Source organism: Hylobates moloch, unplaced genomic scaffold, assembly GCF_009828535.3.
Source record: "Hylobates moloch isolate HMO894 unplaced genomic scaffold, HMol_V3 SCAFFOLD_17, whole genome shotgun sequence".
NCBI lineage: Eukaryota > Metazoa > Chordata > Mammalia > Primates > Hylobatidae > Hylobates > Hylobates moloch.
In genome coordinates, this window is record NW_026652292.1 from 64,385,119 (window position 1) to 64,407,745 (window position 22,627).

The window sequence follows — 22,627 nt, forward strand, 5'->3', positions numbered from 1 at the left end:
ATAAACATACATGTGCATGTGTCTTTATAGCAGCATGATTTATAGTCCTTTGGGTATATACCCAGTAATGGGATGGCTGGGTCAAATGTGGCACATATACACCATGGAATACTATACAGCCATAAAAAATGATGAGTTCATGTCCTTTGTAGGGACATGGATGAAACTGGAAAACATCATTCTCAGTAAAGTATCGCAAGGACAAAAAACCAAACACCGCATGTTCTCACTCATAGGTGGGAATTGAACAATGAGAACTCATGGACACAGGAAGGGGAACATCACACTCCGGGGACTGTTGTGGGGTTGGGGGAGGGGGGAGGGATAGCATTAGGAGATGTACCTAATGCTAAATGACGAGTTAATGGGTGCAGGAAATCAACATGGCACATGGATACATATGTAACAAACCTGCACATTGTGCACATGTACCCTAAAACCTAAAGTATAATAATAATAATAAAAAAAAAGATAAGTAACTTTTGACCTGTAAGCTTAGCCCCACTCCATCCTTCCAGCCACCAAAACCCGAACACTCGTATTTTGTCAGGTATCTCGGGACTCACAATGGTACTCAAGAGCTCTTTCTATGCCCTGAGTATTTACTTTCTGATTTGGAAAATTCATGTTATTAGCATCACTGTAGCTAATCCTTATAGTTCCTTGAGTGCTATGAAAATGCTATGGAGAGAACTCCTAAGTATGTTCTTCAAATCCTTAAGAACTTTTATTTCAACCCAAAAGTGAGGGCAGGAACGATATCGAGCTTTGCATTCTCTTTGAGCTCCTGTTGTTTCACACTGATAGTGATGATAGTCAAAACCGTCATCTTTGAATTGCAAAGGCCACAAAGTACATATAAAAATCAGTAATTATGTTTTGCTGCCCAGCTTGCCACTGAGAATTTGAAAAGTTCAATTTGCCTACTTCCCAAAGAGCTATGTAGTTTGTAAGCATATTATAGATTTTTATTTTACAGAAGAAAATGATGAAAGCACCTGGTGATTTCCCTAATGTTGATGCTGTTGGTTACAAAGCAGGCCTTCAAACATTCCTGGTTCACTTTGTCATGAAGACATGTCTATGCTACAAGGATAAACCCCTGTGAGGCTACGTAAAGGTTTTGAGTGTATCTCTTATCTATATTCATAGAGATTTGGAGCCAGAAAACAAGCCTGAAGTGATGTCCAAGAGAAAGGATCACAGCTAGATCTTGAGAGTTATAGCTAACTAGGTAGTTCAATGAAGGAGAGCCACAGGGCTGTGGCAGTCAAAGGTCAGAGGGATGGAAAGACAAGGACAAGAAGAGAGAATGTAGAATCAGACAAGCATTCAAATCATGACTTCAACTTCAGTAGCTACCGTATGATCTTAAACAAGTTTCTAAACCTCTCTGAGGCTCTGTTTTCTCATTTGCAAAAAGGAGATAGAGAACTCATCTCCAAAAGCAACTGTGAGAATTCAGTGAGATTCCATGTATAAAGTACTTAGTACTTTAGCTCAGTGAATGATTACCATAATTATTAACTATAATAAAATGGGTGAGCTGGAGATATGGCTAAATAACAGATGCAAGAATGACAATTTTTTCTTATCACTCCATTGTAGTTCTCCTATTTGCTCCTTGAGTTGTGTTCTGTAGACAGGAAGGATGCATGTAAATGGGGGGATAAGGGCTACCTAGTGTGCATTTCTAACTTTAATTTCACCCATCAGTTAAACAATATACAAGAATATTTCTTCCATTTCACATGCATTGAGGATGTCTGTATCACTTCCACAGAAGGATGTGACTGTCTACCTGGCTGTACTCCTGAGGTACTGAGTTCATTTGTGCAGGGGAGGACAAAGACTGAACGTGTTTTACTTTGGGAAGGGGAGTTTTTTAAATTCAATCTTTATCTCAACCCCAAGAGGAAGGTATTAATAATCTTGTTCTCCAGCTATAACTGAGGTTCAGATATAATGTATTCTACCCAAGATAACCTAGCTAGAACTAGAAGAAACATAATTCAAATCACATGTCTTAGACTCCAAAGCTCATGCCTTTTCTAATACAACTAGTTTTGCAAAATTAATGATTTTTAGTGGTTCTTCCTTATTATTTCAATTTTATCAACAGCAGTTGGCAGAATGGCAAGTTCTGAGTCAGGAGACAAGGTTCACTGCTTTCTTGACCATGAGGTCTGTCTCCATCTGAAGCCAGCTTCTTGGCTATTCTGCGGCTCCTTCTTCCATAATACAGTGTTCATCTGCATAATTTTCTAGTAAGTGATATAGCTTCATTACGAAACTGTTCATAGTATCTCAGCTTGAATTTTACATATTTCTTTTTCTTCTCTAGACAACAGAAGCTGAGTGTGCAGTTAGACTATTTCCTTGAATTGTGCATTTTATCAGAGCATATCCCAGCCTTAGCCCTTCTTCTCTTCATTCTTGCATGGGTACTCTCTTTCTTACCCCAGCAGGTATCTAATTCGCAAGTGGTTAGGCAAGCACTTCTCTGGGGCTTTGCTAAGTGAGTTTATTCTCTGAGGGTGTGAGGGGTTATAGAGAAGTTTTGAAAGGAGAAGGAAGAATTTGGAGCTCACAGCTGCCTTTACTCCTGAAGGATAGAATAAATTCCTGCTAATTTTAGTTACAAATATGAACTCTTTAGGGTTATGACAAGTGCAACATAGAATATGTATGCTGTTATGTTACTTTATAAATTTTCTAGGATTACAATCCTCGGTTTCTCATTCTTTTTTCTCTTTGTGATTCTTGGAATTGATTTAGTTGCTATGGAAAAAAAAAAGGAGAATGAAAAAAAAAAAAAAAACAATCTGAGAGACTTTAGGATTTAAGATTCCAGACAGCTTAAAAATTGTAACTAGTTCTCTAGGCACAGCTAGAGAACAACTTGTTCCTAATTGTACCTAGTTATCTAAACAAAGTAAACTTTAGCAGGATTTGCAAGTCAACAAATCGTTTTAGAAGCCAGACACTAATAAGAGTAATTTTTTGTTTAGTATTAACTGTGTGCTAGATAATGTCTTTCTTTTAGCAAAGTCCAGTGTAGCAGAGATTGCTGACACAAATATTGTCAGGGGGCCAGATAAGGACAATGACTAACATTTCTTGAGCATTTTCTAAGTGCCATTTCCTGAGGCAATTGCAGGTAGTATTGCATTTAATCATTATGATTTCATTATGATGAAATAGGGACTGTTATTATCATCATTTTATAGATGGAGAATCTGAAGAATCAAAAAATGAGTCAACCAGCTAACAAGTTATAAACCAAGACAACTGACTCCAGTGCTTGTCTTTAACCCTAAGCTTGATTACCTTCTAAATGTCTAGATTACCTAAGAATAAGTCAGTAATGAGTAATTTCAGAACAAGAAACTGGAAAATAGAGGACTGCTTAAAGCATTTAAATTAACTGATGATGATGATGACGATAATGATGATAAATGTGCAGAACAAGAAAAACACATCTTTGAGCCAGTTCACACCTCTGGGTTGCCAGGGTGTAGCAGCGGATGCTGATTTAAAGCAAAATTAAATGGATTTGTGGACTTGAAACTTGCAAATAATTCTGGGGAATATTGACACCTGGCCTCTTACTTGAGAGAATTTGAGAATAATTGTCCTATTGTCTAAACATGACCGTTTAGGCAAGGACTGATAATTTCAATCTAAACATTTGAGTCTATTTTTAGACTGTTTCACTTACATTTTTATGAATAACATTAATTTGAATTTTTTTAACATATAAAAGAAGTGGTGGTACACTGTGGGGAATTTTTAGAAACACAATATTCTTTTTCCATTAGAGGCTGTTTGAAAAATACAATAAGGTACATGAAGAAGGTTTATTGTTAGTTTAAAGAAATCCATTAATTTTCATTGTATTCTCATACTTTTAAAAGATAATGACACACTAGCTAGGAATACTTCCTGGACAAAAAAGACAATTAAATATAAAAAAGGTTTTCCCCACAGCATGTCACTTCTTCAAAAAGAAGACATCAAGAAACTAAAGACCAAAATCAACATTCTTTTTAAGAGTTCTGAATTACTTTTACTTGAATAGATAAGCAAGCCTCTTTATAGTCTTGTTTTTTTGTCGCTGTTTGTTTGGAATTAGGTAAGATACAAACAAAATTTATTATTAAGTGATTTTAATTTTCTAATACATTCACAAATAGAATATGATGGATAATTTATCAAAATTATTTTTGTTGTTCAAATAAGGATAGTCAATGATTCCTAATAATTCTGGATTATTTTTATTAGCATTTTCTCCCAGAATCAAATAAGTACAAAGTCATGTCTATCAATCAGTAAGAGATTAGATATCTCGTAATTCTAAATTCCAAAACAACAGTTTAAATTTTGAGACAGGACTTATATGCACAGTAGAGCTCAATACATATTTTTGAATGAATTGATGAATGAATTAATGAGTAGATGGATCTAATGTAAACTATTTGCAAATTCTTGTTCTTGCACACAATCCCCTTCTCAGATTTAAATCTCATTTCCTTTATTTTCTTGATAATACCATGTTAGTGGCTGGTAATTCAGTGACCAATTTTCTACATCATATTTCTTCATCTTATATGAATTGCAATAAATGCAGAATAGAATTGATTCATTCATCTTATTTCTTCATAATACTCTCCAAGAAATGTTTGACCTCAGGACCAATTTGATTGCCAAGAACACTATTTTACTGTGCGGTTACAACTGCATCATGAGCTGATGACATAGTTAAAAGTCAAGACAAGAAACTCACCATAGGAAACAGTCATTAGAGTCTTGTTTCGAAGATTAGTTTAAGAGAATGGAACTACCTTAAATAGTCTTGAACATTTTCAGTGTTATTTCATATATTTTCCTGATTTATTTTTAATATCCAAAAAGAGAACCAGGGTACAGTGTTTACAGTGTGATAATAATCCTGTAAAATTTACATACTTATGGCCTTTCTTACTCTCATTCGGTTTATGATGCCTGATAGTATGGGCCACTGTATTAGGATTCTCTAGAGAATATAATATATACATATCATACATCATCATTTATATAATCATATAAAATGAGAAACTGGCTCACATGATTATGTAGGCTAAGAAGTTCCACAATCTGCTATCTGCAAGATAGAGAGTCTAGGATGCCAATGGTGTAATTTAATCTAAGTCTTCAGGCCAGAGAACCAGGGGAGCAGAGGGCAGGAGAAGATGAGAAGAAATTTCCCAGCTCAAGCAGTGAAGTAGAAAATAAAAGGAGATGTATTTCTTCATCTTTTGTTCCACTCAGGCCTTCAGTGAATTGGATGAAGCCCACTCAAATTGGGAAGAGCCATTTACTTTGCTGGGTATACCTATTGTAAACCCCAAAAATCTAAGACAGGTCTTAGGAAGTTTATTTTGCCGACGTAAGGACACACAGCCATGACACAGCCTCAGGAGGTCCTAATGACATGTGCCCAAGGTGGTCGAAGCACAGTTTGGTTTTATACATTGTGGGGAGACATGAGACATTAATCAACACATATAAGATGAACATTGGTCTGGTCTGGAAAGGCAGGATAACTCGAAGCAAAGGTAGGACAACTCGAAGGGGAAGGGTCGTCCAGGTCATAGGTAGATAAGAGAGAAATTATTGCATTTGTTTCAGTTTCTGATTAGCCTTTCCAAAGGAGGCAATCAGATATGCATTTATCTCAGTGAGCAGAGGGATGACTTTGAATAGAAAGAGAGGCATGCTTGCCCTAAGCAGTTCCCAGCTTGACCTTTCCCTTTAGCTTAGTGATTTGGGGGCCCCAAGATTTATTTTCCTTTCACATCATTCAAATCTCATCTCATTCAGAAACACTCTCACAGACACATCCAGAAATAATGTTAAATCTGGTCACCCTATGGCTCAGTCAAGTTGATGCATAAAATTAACAATCACAGCTGCTTTGCAGTTTGCATATCACTGTTTTGGTCTTGTTTGAGCTACGTAATAACTCTCTGAGTCGAGTAGACCAAATATTGCTCTGTGGTAATCATGAATCAAATAAGGTTCAGAGGATCTATTTGATTATGCACAACTAAGCATGTGCTTAACAAGTGTCAGAGACAGGACCCGAATCACTTTTTATTTTTGTTTAGGGATTTTATTATTATTATTATTATTATTATTATTATTATTATTATTATACTTTAAGTTCTAGGGTACATGTACACAATGTGCAGGTTTGTTACATATGTATGCATGTGCCATATTGGTTTCCTGCACACATCAACTCGTCATTTACATTAGATATTTCTCCTAATGCTATCCCTCTGCCAGCCCCCCACCACCTGACATGCCCTGCTGTGTGGTGTTTCCTTCCCTGTGTCCAAGTGTTCTCATGGTTTAATTCCCACCTATGAGTGAGAACATGCGGTGTTTGATTTTCTGTCCTTGTGATAATTTCCTGAGAATGATGGTTTCCAGCTTCATCCATGTCCCTACAAATGTTGTGAACTCATCCTTTTTTATGGCTGCATACTATTCCATGGTGTATATGTGCCACATTTTCTTAATCCAGTCTATCACTTGGGTTAGTTCCAAGTTTTTCCTATTGTGAATAGTGCCACAATAAACATACATGTGCATGTGTCTTTATAGTAGCATAATTTATAATCCTTTGGGTATATACCCAGGAATGGGATCAATGGGTCAAATGGTATTTCTAGTTCTAGATCCTTGAGGAATCACCTCACTGTCTTTCACAATGGTTGAACTAATTTAAACTCCCACCAACAGTGTAAAAGTGTTCCTATTTCTCCACATCCTCCCCAGCATCTGTTGTTTCCTAACTTTTCAATGATCGCCGTTCTAATTGGTATGAGATGGTATCTCATTTTGGTTTTGATTTGCATTTCTCTGATGAACAGTGAAGATGAGCATTTTTTCATGTGTCTGTTGGCTGCATAAATGTCTTCTTTTGAGAAGTGTCTGTTCATATCCTTCGCCCACTTTTTGATGGGGTTGTTTGACTTTTTCTTGTAAATTTGTTTAAGTTCTCTTTGTAAATTCTGGATATTAGCCATTTGTCAGATGGGTAGATTGCAAAAATATTCTCCCATTCTGTAGGTTGCCTGTTCACTCTGATGGTAGTTTCTTTTGCTGTGCAGAAGCTCTTTAGTTTACTTAGATCCCATTTATCAATTTTGGCTTTTGTTGCCATTGCTTTTGGTGTTTTAGTCATGAAGTCTTTGCCCAAGCCTGTGTCCAGAATGGTATTGCCTAGGTTTTCTCCTAGGGTTTTTATGGTTTTACGTCCAACATTTAAGTCTTTAATCCATCTTGAATTAATTTTTGTATAAGGTGTAAGGAAGGGATCCAGTTTCAGCTTTCTACATGTGGCTAGCCAGTTTTCCCAGCACCATTTATTAAATAGGAAATCCTTTACCCATTTATACTTTTTGTAAGATTTGTCAAAGATCATAGGTTGTAGATGTGTGGTGTTTTTTTCTAAGGGCTCTGTTCTGTTCCATTGGTCTACATATCTGTTTTGGTACCAGTACCATGCTGTTTTGGTTACTGTAGCCTTGTAGTATAGTTTGAAGTCAGGTAGCGTGATGCCTCCAGCTTTGTTCTTTTTGCTTAGGATTGTCTTGGATATGCGGGCTCTTTTTTGGTTCCCCATGAACTTTAAAGTAGTTTTTTCCAACTCTGTGAAGAAAGTCATTGGTAGCTTGATGGGGATGGCATTGAATCTATAAATTACCTTGGGCAGTATGGCCATTTTCACTTTATTGATTCTTCCTATCCACGAACATGGAATGTTCCTCCATTTGTTTGTGTCCTCTTTTATTTCATTGAGCAGCGGTTTGTAGTTCTTCTTGAAGAGGTCCTTCATATCCCTTGTAAGTTGGATTCCTAGGTATTTTATTCTTGTTGTAGTAATTGTGAATGGAAGTTCACTCATGATTTGGCTCTGTTTGTCTGTTATTAGTGTATAGCAATGCTTGTGATTTTTGCACATTGATTTTGTATCCTGAGACTTTGCTGAAGTTGCTTATCAGCTTAAGGAGATTTTGGGCTGAGACGATGGGGTTTTCTAAATATGCAATCGTGCATCTGCAAACAGGGACAATTTGACTTCCTCTTTTCCTAATTGAATACCCTTTCTTTCTCTTGCCTGATTGCCCTGGCCACAACTTCCAATACTATGTTGAATAGGAGTGGTGGGAGAGGGCATCCTTGTCTTATGCCGGTTTTCAAAGGAAATGCTTCCAGTTTTTGCCCATTCAGTATGATATTGGCTGTGGGTTTGTCATAAATAACTCTTATTATTTGGAGATATGTTGTCAGTATTTAGTTTATTGAGAGTTTTTAGCATGAAGGGCTGTTGAATTTTGTCAAAGGGCTATTGATTTTTGTCGAAGGCCTTTTCTGCATCTACTGAAATAATCGTGGTTTTTGTCATTGGTTCTGTTTATGTGATGGATTACATTTATTGATTTGCATATGTTGAACCAACCATGTATCCCAGGGATGAAGCCGACTTGATCACGGTGGATAAACTTTTTGTTGTGCTGCTGGATTCGGTTTGCCAGTATTTTATTGAGGATTTTCGCATCGATGTTCATCAGGGATATTGGTCTAAAACTCTTTTTTTGTTGTGTCTCTGCCATGTTTTGGGATTAGGATGATGCTGGCCTCATAAAATGAGTTAGGGAAGATTTCTTCTTTTTCTCTCGATTGGAATAGTTTCAGAAAGAATGGTACCAGCTCCTCTTTGTACCCTGGTAGATTTCAGCTGTGAATCCACCTGGTCCTAGACTTTTTCTTGGTTGGTAGGTTATTAATTGTTGCCTCAGTTTCAGAGCCTGTTAGTGATCTATTCAGATTCAACTTCTTCCTGGTTTAGTCTTGGGAGGGTGTTTGTGTCCAGGAATTTATCCATTTCTTCTAGATTTTCTAGTTTATTTGCGTAGAGGTGTTCATAGTATTCTCTGATGGTAGTTTGTATTTCTGTGGGATCGGTGGTGATATCCTCTTTATCATTTTTTATTGCGTCTATTTGATTCTTCTCTCTTTTCTTCTTATTAGTCTTGCTAGTGGTCTATCAATTTTGTTTGGTCTTTTCAAAAAACTAGCTCCTGGATTCATTGATGTTTTGAAGGGTTTTTTGTGTCTCTATTTCCTTCAGTTCTGCTCTCATCTTAGTTATTTCTTGCCTTCTGCTAGCTTTTGAATTTGTTTGCTCTTGCTTCTCTATTTATTTTAATTGTGATGTTAGGGTGTCAATTTTAGACCTTTCCTGCTTTCTCTTGTGGGCATTTAGTGCTATAAATTTCCCTCTACACACTGCTTTAAATGTGTTCCAGAGATTCTGGTACATTGTGTCTTTGTTCTCATTGGTTTCAAAGAACATATTTATTTCTGCCTTCATTTTGTTATTTACCCAGTAGTCATTCAGGAGCAGGTTATTAAATTTCCATGTAGTTGAGTGGTTTTGAGTGAGTTTCTTAATCCTGAGTTCTCATTTGATTGCACTGTGATCTGAGAGACAGTTTGTTATGATTTCTGCTCTTTTACATTTGCTGAGGAGTGCTTTACTTCCAACTATGTGGTCAATTTTGGAATAAGTGTGATGTGGTGCTGAGAAGAATGTATATTCTGTTGATTTCGGGTGGAGAGTTCTGTAGATTTCTATTAGGTCCACTTGGTGCAGAGCTGAGTTCAAGTCCTGGATATCCTTGTTAACCTTCTGTCTTGTTGATCTGTCTAATGTTGACAGTGGGGTGTTAAAGTCTCCCATTATTATTGTGTGGGAATCTAAGTCTCTTTGTAGGTCTCTAAGGACTTGCCTTAAGAATCTGGGTGCTCCTGTATTGGGTGCATATATATTTAGGATAGTTAGCACTTCTTGTTGAATTGATCTCTTTACCATTATGTAATGGCCTTCTTTGTCTCTTTCGATCTTTGTTGGTTTAAAGTCTATTTTATCAGAGACTAGGATTGCATCCCCTGCCTTTTTTTGCTTTCCATTTGCTTGGTAGGTCTTCCTCCATCCCTTTATTTTAAGCCTATGTGTGTCTCTGCAGGTGAGATGGGTCTCCTGAATACAGCACACAGATTGATTTTGACTCTTTATCCAATTTACCAGTCTATGTCTTTTAATTGGAGCATTTAGCCTATTTACATTTAAAGTTAATACTGTTATGTGTGAATTTGATCCTGTCATTATGATGTTACCTGGTTATTTTGCCACTTAATTGATGCAGTTTCTTCATAGCATCGATGGTCTTTACAATTTGGCATGTTTTTGCAGTGGCTGGTACCAGTTCTTCCTTTCCCTGTTTATTGCTTCCTTCAGGAAGCAATGTAAGGCAGGCCTGGTGGTGACAAAATCTCTCAGCATTTGCTTGTCTGTAAAGTATTTTATTTCTCCTACACTTATGAAGCTTAGTTTGGTTGGATATGAGATTCTGGATTGAAAATTGTTTTCTTTAAGAGTATTGAATATTGGCCCCTACTATCTTCTGGGTTGTGGGGTTTCTGCCAAGAGATCCACTGTTAGTCTAATGGGCTTCCCTTTGTGGGTAACCCGACCTTTCTTTCTGGCTGCCCTTAACACTTTTTCCTTCATTTCAACCTTGTTGAATCTGATAATTGTGTGTCTTGGGGTTCCTCTTCTCAAGGCGTATCTTTGTGGTGTTCTCTGTATTTCCTGAATTTGAATGTTGTCCTACCTTGCTAGGTTCAGGAAGTTCTCCTGGATAATATCCTGCAGAGTGTTTTCCAACTTGGTTCCATTCTCTCTGTCACTTTCAGGTACAACAATCAAACATAGAGTTGGTCTTTTCACATAGTCCCATATTTCTTGGAGGTTTCGTTCATTTCTTTTTACTTTTTTTCTCTAATCTTGTCTTCTTGCTTTATTTCATTAATTTGATCTTCAATCACTGATATCCTTTCTTCCACTTGATCAAATCAGCTATTGAAGTTTGTGCATGCATCATGAAGTTCTCTTGCCATGGTTTTCAGCTCCATCATATCATTTAAGGTCTTCTCTACACTCTTTAGTCTAGTTAGCCATTCGTCTAACCTTTTTTCAAAGTTTTTAGCTTCCTTGCAATGGGTTAGAACATGCTCTTTTAGCTTAGAGAAGTTCGTTGTTACCGACCTTCTGAAGCCTACTTCTGTCAATTCGTCAAAGTCATCCTCCATCCAGCTTTGTTCCGTTGCAGGTGAGGAGCTGCGATCCTTTGGAGGAGAAGAGGTGCTCTGGTTTTTAGAGTTTTCAGCTTTTTCTGCTCTGGTTTCTCTCCATCTTTGTGGTTTTATCTACCTTTGGTCTTTGATGTTGGTGACCTACAGATGGGGTTTTGGTGTGGATGTCCTTTTTGTTGATGTTGATGCTCTTCGCTTCTGTTTGTTAGTTTTCCTTCTAACAGTCAGATCCCTCAGCTGCAGGTCTGTTGGAGTTTGCTGGCGGTCCACTCCAGACCCTGTTTGCCTGGGTATCACCAGAGGAGGCTACAGAACAGCTAATATTGCATAACAGCAAATGTTGCTCCCTGATCCTTCCTCCGGAAGCTTCATCCCAGAGCGGCACCCACCTGTATGAAGTGTCTGTCAGCCCTTACTGGGAGGTGTCTCCCAGTTTGGGTACACAGGGATCAGGGACCCACTTGAGGAGGCAGCTGGTCTGTTCTCAGAGCTCAAACGCTGTGCTGGGAGAACCACTGCTCTCTTCAGAGCTGTCAGACAGGGATGTTTAAGTCTGCAGAAGTTTCTGCTGCCTTTTGTTCAGCTATGCCCTGCCCACAGAGGTGGAATATATAGAGGCAGCAGGCCTTGCTGAGCTGCGGTGGGCTCCACCCAGTTCAGGCTTCCTGGCTGCTTTGTTTACCTGCTCAAGCCTCAGCAATGGTGAACGTCCCTCCCCCTGCCAGGCTGCAGCCTTGCAAGTCAATCTCAGATTGCTCTGCTAGCAGTGACCAAGGCTACATGGTCATGGGACCCACAGAGCCAGGCACAGGAGAGAATCTCCTGGTCTGCCAGTTGCTAAGACTGTGGAAAAATTGCAGTATCTGGGTGAGAGTGTCCCGTTTTTCCAGGTACAGTCTATCATGGCTTCCTTTGGCTAGCAAAGGGAAATGCCCTGACCCCTTGCGCTTCCTGGGTGAGGTGACGTCCCAACCTGCTTTGGCTTGCCCTCTGTGGGCTGCACCCACTGTCCAACCAGTCCCAATGAGATGAACCAGGTACCTCAGTTGGAAATGCAGAAGTCATCCATCTTCTGTGTCGATCACACTGGGAGCTGCAGACCGGAGCTGTTTCTATTCGGCTATCTTGGAACAGAACCAAGATTTTTTTCTTTTTTTAGTGCTGTTAGGCAATAAAACAAGGGGGATAAATGTCTCTGCCTTGAGATGGATGGTTAGGGCTACTCGTAGGGTCCTGCTTCAAGCAGTTTATCAATTATTCAACCTAATGGCCTCAGGACTTAACTGATGTTATGGCAGAGCCTCATCTTATGATGTAATTAGTTTCAAGGCTGATGGTTACAATGAAAATCACTATCATTAGTATGTTAGTTTGCTATAGCTGCCATCAAAAAATACCACAGACTGGCTGAGTTAAACAATGGAAATTAATTTTCTCCATGTTCTGGAGGCTGGAAGTCCAAAATTTAGGTGTCTGCACGTTAGAGTTCTTCTGGGACTTTTGTCCTTGCCTTGTAGATGGTCATAATCTCAAATTGTCTTCAAATGGTCTTACCTCTGTGCATGTGCATGTCTGTGTCCTAATTTCCTTTTCTTATAAGGACACCAACCATATTGGATTAGGGCCAACACTCATGATCTCATTTCACCTTAACTATCTCTTTAAATGCCCTATTCTAAAATATAGTCATATTCTGAGGTATGGAGACTATGGAAACTGTATTAGTATGTTCTCACACTGCTATTTAAAGACATATTCAAGACTGGGTAATATATAAAGAAAAATAAGTTTAATGGACTCATGGTTCTGCATGTCTAGGGAAGCCTCACAATCATGGTGGAAGGTGAAGGAAAACCAAAGGCATGTCTTATATGGCAGCAGGCAAGGGGGAGCATGTGTAGCGAAACTGCTCTTTATAAAACCATCTGATCTCATGAGACTTACTCACTATCAATAGAACAGCATGGGAAAATCTAGCCCCCATGATTCAATTACCTCCCACCAGGTTCCTCCTATGACATGTGGGGATTATTACAATTCAAGGTGAGATTTGGGTGGGGACACAGCCAAACCATATCAGAGACTTAGAACTTCAACATATAAATTTGAGGGAAACACAGTTCAGCCCATAATATTTAGGATGGTACTACATTTTAATTTAGCAGGAGGCTCTTCATTTATGCCTGTCATTTCAGCCTAATTATCGTTAATATCCTGTCTGACTCAAATGCTTTCAAATTTGTATGATAAATTATACAGTTATTTTACCTGTAGTCGGAATAATATTTGAAAATCCTTTAAATCACCCATAAAGCATAATGCAGATGTACCATTTCTCAGTAGCTTCTCCAGAGTTAGATTTTCTTCGATTATAAGATACAACAGTTTCTTCTTTGTGGTCATGTTGTATGAAAATGAATATTATTAAAAACTATATGTCTAAATAATAGCTAGTATACTCTTAGTCTAGCAGGTAAGTGGGAAGTGAGCATGACAGAGAAAGAAAAAATTCGCTTCGCCCTTGTTACACACATTTAGGGATGGGCATTAACTCAGTTGATGGTGGATGGTGTTGCCTGAGCAGAAATGTGCGGAAATCCTCATCTTAGCACTTCAATACCTTCTTCTAGGAGAGGTAACTGGCCAAGGTTGTCCTCCTGGCCACTGGGGATACTTCACCTCCACTTGTAGATTAAAGCTCTTCCATTTATACTGGGCATAATAATCAGTTCCACAGCTCTGCATTTCCATGACACATTAAATTACATTCACTGTTCATACTGGAGTCTGCAAAGAGAAAAGAGTCCAGAAGTTTGTTTCATGCCTTGTACTTGCCAGATAAATAACTGGGCGTTTGGGTGGCTGGCCATGTTAGCAGCCTGCATATTCCTTGGGGTATAGTCACTGGTGGGGGTCTCAATTACTTGTAAGGGCACACAGATTTATTACTTAGTAATTAAATGCTTTTTATGGTGCCAAGAGATTCCTCATCTTAATCATCTCTACTCCTTCATTAAAAGTTTATAAAAGACGTTGCTGAATGATAGAGGATGACTCAAGTAGTCTTTGGACTCAAAATTCTTAGTTAAAATGTCAGTGATAACTTGGTACGTTCATATCAGTTTTCTTTGGATTCCCAAATAATTTATTACTAATGATAAAGTACCAAAATTGGTGAATAATTTACTTTATTAATAAATAAGTTAGAATAATTATTTCTGTAATTATAATATACTTTCATTTAGGTAAATATTATTGAGAGAAAGAAGGAGGTAGAGTTAAAGGCAGCTGGCTAGGCATTGCTCATAACCCTAGTCCACCCACAGGAGTGTTTTCTAGATGAGAAAATCCTTCATTACGTCAATCAGCACAGAAAGATAAGGGTGAGAACTGCTGCTCTAGCTCTTTGGATCAAAGTTAATGTCCCTGAGAATGCTAGCCCTTGTGCTTGTACCCCATACTTGAAGACCCTGAAGAGACGATAGCCACATTTCCTGTGATATTAGCTACTTCCATTGCAATTTGTTGCTCCACATTTTGAGTACAGGGAGAACTGTGGGTTACCTGCCCTTGCACACTCTACCCTTAAGAACCCAGAAACACCCAGGGCCCTGGTGGCTGCCATGTTAGCAGTCTGTATGTTCCTTGGGGTATAGCTAGTCACTGGTGGGCGTCCCAGTTATTTATAAGGGCCCTCAAGTTTATTACTTAGTAATTAAATGCCTTCTGTGGTGCCAAGAGATTCCTCATCTTAATTTTCTCTACGGATTCATTAAAGGTTTATAAAAGACGCTGCTGAATGACACATTGCACGTACTATGCTAGTAGATTAATTCTTAAAAATAGCCCTTGTCATGTCCCCACCTAACCCCAGTATCTCCAGCGACTCCTCTGTTTCAGCAGGAAAACATGTCTGTATTTTCACCTGCAGTCAAAGCATTTCATATTCTGACTCAATTTACTCTTCTGCTTTCTCTATAGCAGGCACTCAATATAGGTTGGAAGAAGATAATAGTAGCTGAATGTTGACTGAGCACTTACAATATGTTAGGCTGTTGCTCTGTATTTGTTTTGTAGATACTTGAAATAACCCCGTGAATCAAGCACTAGTACTATTCCTATTTTGGACTTGAGGAAATTGAGGTTAAGTGATGCAGCCAATATTATTTATAAATTACTAAATGGTGAAGGCAAGGTTCTAACTTAGCCAGACTAGGTATGAATTCCAGGTTCTTGAACCATATCTTATTTAATCTCCTTGCTCAACCAACTCGTTTATTCCCACCACAAAGCAATTGACAAAGCCAATTCTCTCAGGCAGAAGCATCCTTTTCATTTGTTCCACCTGGCCAGCTTCAACCAGACTATCAAAACCCAACTTAATTCCTCTCTACCTTGGAGACCTTCTGACTCCTTCAACCCACAGCTAACTCTCTTTCCCCAGAACTCATGGCACTCATTTTCTGCACCAATTCTTTTGGCTCCTAGCATAGGCCAGATGGTAAAAATCTCTAGGATTGTTGCTTTGTGTTTATTTTTTAACTCAATAAATGTGTAATGAATAAATAAAATATCACAGTGCAGCTCTGAAGTATTACAGAGCTATACATTTGGGCTTCTCATTTATAAATAACTTAATGGGCTTCTCCATATAATTTTTACTATTTAAACAGTTCTATATTAAGATGGTTTGGTTTAAGGTTGGAATGAGTTAGCTGAAGCTGTGATGGTTGTCTTCAGGGGGAGACTGTTAGGTTGTATATGGGCTTTGCTTGCTAACTCCCAAACAAGATGAACCAGGATGGAACTGCTAAACACAATTCTGCATTCCCTATTCTGTAGGAGCACAGGCCAGAATACAAATATGCTTGCTTATGTTTTCTTCCACAGAGGAGCTATTTGCCAACACTCTGATTTCTTTGCAGTATAACCTGGCAGAGACAACTGTGTCTATTTTGTAAGCTTTTGATAACTTAACTTGGAAAACAAGTCTACTGAGAAAAACAGTTCTTTTCATCACTGAAGACTGTTAGTGCCTTGATAATGATATATCTTCTCAGTTATGACCACAACATCTGGAAATGCATGCACGTATTGTCCTAGTCAAGAGGGAAAAAAATCGAGTTACCAGTCAAGCTCAATACTCATGAAATCCAGGTAAGGATACCATGAATAACTGCCCCTTTCCATTGAGTCACTTTCCAGGCCACACAGCTGGCCTTTATGTGTGGATGAAAGCATTTTCTCCCATGTCTTCAGCACAATCCAAAAGATGGTCCTTAAGCGGCCTGCAGGTGTGAACGTGACTCCTAAGTCTACATCACTGAGCACTTGTTATTGCTGTGTGCCCAGTGGAAGCCTTTATGCTTTTCTGATTCTATCATGTAGATGGAACAAGCAGATTTTTTTTTCTTAATTTCTCACAGCATAGCTTGGATGTATTATTTTATTATTTCTTATCTCCCTGATACTCCACATGATCCCTACCCGTATTCAACAGGAAAATGGGTGAAAGGAGAGGAAGGAATGAAGGGGGAAAATGCTGTCACATTACAAAAAGATGCTGCTGCTGCTGCTGCTGCTGCTGATAAAAATAATGTACTAAGCACTATACTCAATGCTTTATATGTAACATCTTACTTAAATACGCAACACCCATATTCTGCAGATGCCTGTTAGAGCACTGGATATAGTATGAGAGCACGTCAGTAACTCGCTGTGTTGATCCTTTGCCAGTTTGCTCTCAGATTGATTTCCTGTTCCTCCCTAGCTCTGCTTCACATCACAAGGAGCTACATTTCTCAGACTTCACTGCTGACAGCAGTATGGCTGAGTTCAACTCATGGAATACACTGGAGGGAGATTGAAGGGTGGGAGGAAGAGAGTAGACAGAGTAATTCTCAGCTCTCACCTCACCAGTGTCTCTAGTAGTAGTGGCATCTCCTATGAGGGTCCAGCTCCCTGTGGACAGCCTCTGGGGTGCCAGCTTCCACCAGGCTCCTGCAGCATTGCCTGCTCCTTTGGTTCCTCTATCTAGCTTCCCCATCTAGCTATTATGATTCTCTCCTGGTAGCCTCATTGTTCTTTGTTTGGCTCCTAAGCATTAACATTACCCAGGCAATAAGTTCCCTATATTAAATCTCTTCCATTTGAAATATCTGAAGTGGTTTCCTCTTTATTGGGCTCGGTCTAGTTCACTCGCCCAGGCCACATAGCTAGAAGGTTGCAGAACTAAACATTTAATCCATGTGTTTCTAACTTCAAACCTATATTCTTAACCATTATATTGGTGTTCCAGAATTTAAATTTAAAAATAATTAAAATGATGTTAGGTTTAAGTCTAGAAGTATGAATTTCACTATTAAATATCATGTTGATTTGGTGGTTTGATCGTAGCAAAAACCTAAAACCATGAGGTGCAGTATTGAGTCATCTTTTTTAATCTTTTTTATCATGGAAAATCTACAGTTGCTCTCTTAAATTGTATGTTACAGTTTTGCTGTTGAACATGTGGTATGAGTTTCGGCAGCATCAGCATCACCGGGGAGCTTTTTAGAAATGCATAATCCTCAGTCCCATCAGAATCCATGTTTTAGCAAGATTCCCCAGGTGATTTGTATACACAATAAAGTTTGAGAAGCAATGTACTAAAGAATATAATTTGAGTGAAGCATAAAGATCCTTAAAATTTCAAAAATAACACCATAAAAAGTTGTTTGTGAGTCTAAGTTTTCCACATTAAGGCACTGTGCTTTAGACTTTAGCCCAGCTTACAAATGAGCTGTCTTCTAAATCCTATTTGTTAGTATGAGTTTGAAATTCATTTCCCATCAAATTCTGTTATGAATCTTGGTTAGGTTTAGAGGGTGGCCCATTAGAACTCATAATATGATGAGTACCAGGTTAATTTTAAAGTAGAAAAAAGGCTCTTTATTCTTGGCTACAAGGCTATTATAGGCACTATAAATAGAATATAGGCACTATAGCTCTAAATCCTATTTGTTAGTATGAGTTATACACACACAAATGTGAATATATATAATTTATATATATAAATATAAATTATATATAAATATATTATATAAATATATTATATATATTTTCTATATATTATATATATATTATATTCTATATAATATGTATTATATATTTCTATATAATATATTATATATTTCTAGATATATATTTTATATATATACACATTAAGGAATGTAAAAATATATATTTTAAATTCTTATTATATTATATATATTTTATATATATATAATACATATATGTATTTTACACTGCCTGAGTTGGGTTTTGGCATTGTGCCACTCCACCCAAGATGCCTCTCTCCACTTCATCATTCCTTTCCAAAGTGTCAGCCCACTGTGGACCTCTACCCAGGCCCCCAAAGTGCTCCAAAATGAAATAATACCGTGCCACCTGCCTTCATCAAATCCTCCATTTCTCAACACAGGCCGTTTTAGCAGTGAGTTATTGGGAGCATAATGGGCTTTAATTCCAACTAATGAGTGGATAACTAGTCATTTAAACACCTTCAGAGAAATTTCATATTTTCAATGGGATGGTTGTTAGCTCAATTAAGTCTCTAATTTGTGCAGTTTCTGCTAATAAAGAAAATGGGAACAAGTTCAGCAATGTTGAGGTGATTTGGTGAGGAGGCCAGCTTTCCACAGGGAGTGTACCCTGGCCATCAGCCTCCATTTGCTTTCCTTGATAGTCAAAGCTTCCTTATTTCTACAGGTCTAATTTTTTTTTATTAAAAAGTGGTTCCACTGGAGTAGGACAAAGTTTTTCTGTTTAAATATGTGGTTTGATTAATAAATCAGAATTGCCTATGATGTAAAAATCATTTGATTCCCTGCTATATTAGTTATCCATTACTATATAACAAATCACCTCAAACTTAGTGGCTTAAAACAACAAAAATTTATCTCACAGTTTTCATGAGTTAATTGAGTGCTTCTGAGTCAAGGTCTCTCATGAAGTTGCAGACAAGCTGTTGGTTGGGCCAGCAGTCAACCCAATGCTTGAGAGAGGGGAAGATCCGCTTTCAGATTCACTCAGGTGGTTGTGGACTAGCCCCAGTTCCTCACCACATGGACTTCTCCATAAGCTGCTGAAGTATCCTCATGCATGGCTGCTGGTTTCCTTCAGAGCAAGATCCAAGAAGGAGAGAGTGTGAGAGAGCCCTCCCAAGACAGAAGCTACAGTCTTTTTGTAACCTAAACTCAGAAGTGACATTCCATCACTTCTGCATTATTCTGTTGTCCAGAAGCAAGTCACTAAGTCCAATACACACTCAAGGCAAGGGGAAGTAAACTCCACCACTGGAAGAGAAGAATATTGAAAACAGTATGGATGTATCTTTAAAACCACCACACCTACACAATACACAGGTGCAGTGGACACCAGAACTTTCTGTCAGAATTGAGTTCTGTAGTGTCTATGCCTCTGTGTATGTCAGTATTTGAAGAGAGCACTAACATAGGAGTCAGAATGCCTGTGGGCAGTCCCAGATCCTACATTTACTAACAACATGACTTCAAGAATTACCTTTAAAAATAACAACAGTAATCAATATTGTTACTTTAATTTCCTTTTCTGGAAATTGGGAATACTGATGCCTATTCTGCCTACATATTGGGGATTTTGTGATGCTTTAATAAGATAACATACTTGAAAGTACCTGGGAATATGCCAGGTCAGCTGGGATTGGTTCATTCCATCTTTTCTTTTTCTTGCATTATATCTGTCTGACTCAGGATTAGCAGAACACAATAAATTCCATTTTTTTCTTTGGATTAGTAGCTGCTCCTTTAGATTCAACAAATATAATTTATCTGCCCCACTGTTTCTTAAAACTCTCTCTTGATCTTTGCAATTTGGTTTCCAAGACCTTTGGCTATTGCAAATCCTACGAAATAATGTGCTTATGGATCTTATGCTACATCCACAGATGGCTCCAGGGCTTATTTCACTCCTCATCCTCTGAAGTCCCACTTTTCTCTTGACCTTTCATTTCCCATAGTGAACAAGCCACATGAAGCTTTTATTCTCCTTGGCAACTTAACATTTCTCTCACAGTCCACATTAGATGGATTCCAATAAAGTCCTTCACCCAACACGCAACTTCCTTTTGTAGGTTGGTCCTATAGACTTATCAGGGTCTGTGGTTATTGGAAAATCCACCACTAATTCTTATTGACTGTACTTATAGTCCTTTGTCAGCACGTCTTGTGCACATAATTGTATGCTTCCTGAGTTCTTTGTCTCCTCTGTTAACCTATTTTCCTAGACAGTCATACTCCTATGTGTTGGAGTGAAAAAGAGCACAGCAATGAGACAGACCAGAGACTTGAATTATGTTTATTTACTAACTGTGACTTTTACCAGTATTGGTAAAATGGGTCTCATAGCATCTACCTCGGAGTGTGGTTGTGATAAGTTAATGAGTTATTAATAAAAACAACAGGAGAACAGAGAAAGCCCTTGGAACTGTAACTGGCACATAGGAAGGGCTCTGAGCATTTGTTTCTTCCTGCCTATAAGTTTCAGGTGTGGCAAAAAAGAGCCTGCATCGGAATCTACAGGGGACCTTTAAAAATGTGAATGTTTGAAGCTCCCCCTGAGACTCTCTGAGGGTGAAGTTAGAAAATGTGCATTTTGTGATTCCTAGGTAATTCTCATGGACAATAAATTTGAGAAAGACTGCTTCTAGGGAAATGCCTTGGGCTCATGGATCCTGGTAAAGACTTTCATAGACAAGCAGCATTTTTGTTCTATGGGTCGAATTGTTTCAAGGAGAATAAAGAACAGGCTCATCATGATAGAAGCTATTTTACTGACTGAGAAGAGATGATACACTTGCAAGATGGGGGATGTATAACTCCCTAAAGAGCTGCTTTCCCTATCAAAGGTAGAGGTTGACATAGGACATAGATTTCTTGCTTTCCGAATTTCCTCTGGCATCTCTCCTGACTTTTTCTTATTTTTTTTTTCCTCTCTCTCTCTTTCTCTTTTTAAGTAGTATCTACCTAAACACACCCATGGCTTTCCAATAGTTCCAGTTTCAGTGCATTTGTGACCTCATTTACTATCTAACTCCAAGTACATTATGCACATTTTTATTGACTTTGGACCTGCAGAACTTTTTCTATTTAAGCCTATTTATCATAGACTTAAAAGCAGCTTCACAACTTTGCTGCTGTCACCAGTATTATAAGAAAATGCAGACTACTATAATTGGGTCCATCTTTCATAAGCCCTTTCTTTCTCTATTCTTATGTTGCTGGTTCCAAACAGGCTGAAGCATTTTCTTACGGAAGTGGAGAGCAGGAAGTAGTCCTTGGGAGGAGAACTCAAGGCTCAGAAAAAAATGAACAGTTTTTTACTCAAAACACATGATACTACCTAGGGCTCTTTAGCTCTAGGCTTAAATCACCTTCACCGAGACTACTGCCCCTTAGCTGACAAAATGGACAGAGAATGATGTGTTTGAATCTTGACATTTAGGGAGGACTTGTATCAGGAAAAGGACATTTCACAGGGAGGAAAATAAAAGTGCATATATATAAGTGGCAGGATTTTTTCTTTCCTAAAGGGGATATAGCAAGCTGTGAGCCTAGCAACACGATTAAGTGTTTCATATATGAAATAGTAGAGAATAAGGGGAGAATAAATTTTTTCGTTGAACGATTGGGTAAGGCATTTGTAATTTTACTTATTAAGTTCTCAGAATGCAGAAAAAAGCAAATAAATCATGGGTTATAAACTAAAGTAAATTGGAAAGAGGACAGTGGATTTATAGTCAGAGGAAGTATGTTCTAACTCCAGCAGTTAGTAGCTGTGTGTCCTTGGGCATGATGTTTAAGCTTTCAATTTCCTCTAGTGACAATATTTATTAATGAGTTGTTTTGAAGATTAAAGGAAATGATATAAAAATAGCTTTGTATAGTCACAAGTAACTTTTTTTCCTATGCTGCATATATTATATATGTATGCAAGACATTCAATTATTTTATCCCTAGGGGATGAATCTATTGTCTCTCTTTCATCCCCTCCTTACCCTTGAGATGGATGTTCTTTTTCTAGCATGGTCAGGATCCCACCTTCCTGGGTCTGTCCTTCTGGTGAATCCTCCGTCTACACTTTTGAGTCACAATCTTGTCTCTTTTCCTCCTACCCCGTGCCTGGTCTTAGCTAGCTTATGCAGGGGGAAGCATCAGCTTTGCTAGCATGCTTCCAAGATTCCATTTAGGTCTGTTGTCATTGTTATTGTTGCATCCTTGTTTCTTATTGGTGTGGGGCAGGAAAGAAAAATAGTCCTTATAAGAGGGGACAAAAGCACAAAGAAAAGAATGTGATTAATATTACCAAATAGCACCGTGTTGATTGCAGATCTTGCATT

The 22,627-nt window shown here is 38.2% G+C and overlaps 1 long non-coding RNA gene across 2 annotated transcripts in view; it reads right to left on the minus strand.

Moving 5' to 3' along the window:
* Positions 1–12,128: 12,128 nt before the first annotated feature.
* The window catches only part of LOC131381717 (uncharacterized), a 49,185-nt gene continuing 38,686 nt past the window's right edge, over positions 12,129–22,627 (minus strand). The window contains exons 3-4 of one of the 2 annotated variants that reach the window (XR_009210610.1): positions 19,157–22,544; positions 12,129–13,998 (exon numbers count right to left, since the gene is read on the minus strand). This is a non-coding gene — a long non-coding RNA (uncharacterized LOC131381717). Of the gene's footprint in view, positions 13,999–19,127; positions 22,545–22,627 lie in introns of those variants that run through there. The other variant, XR_009210609.1, reaches the window with a different exon arrangement.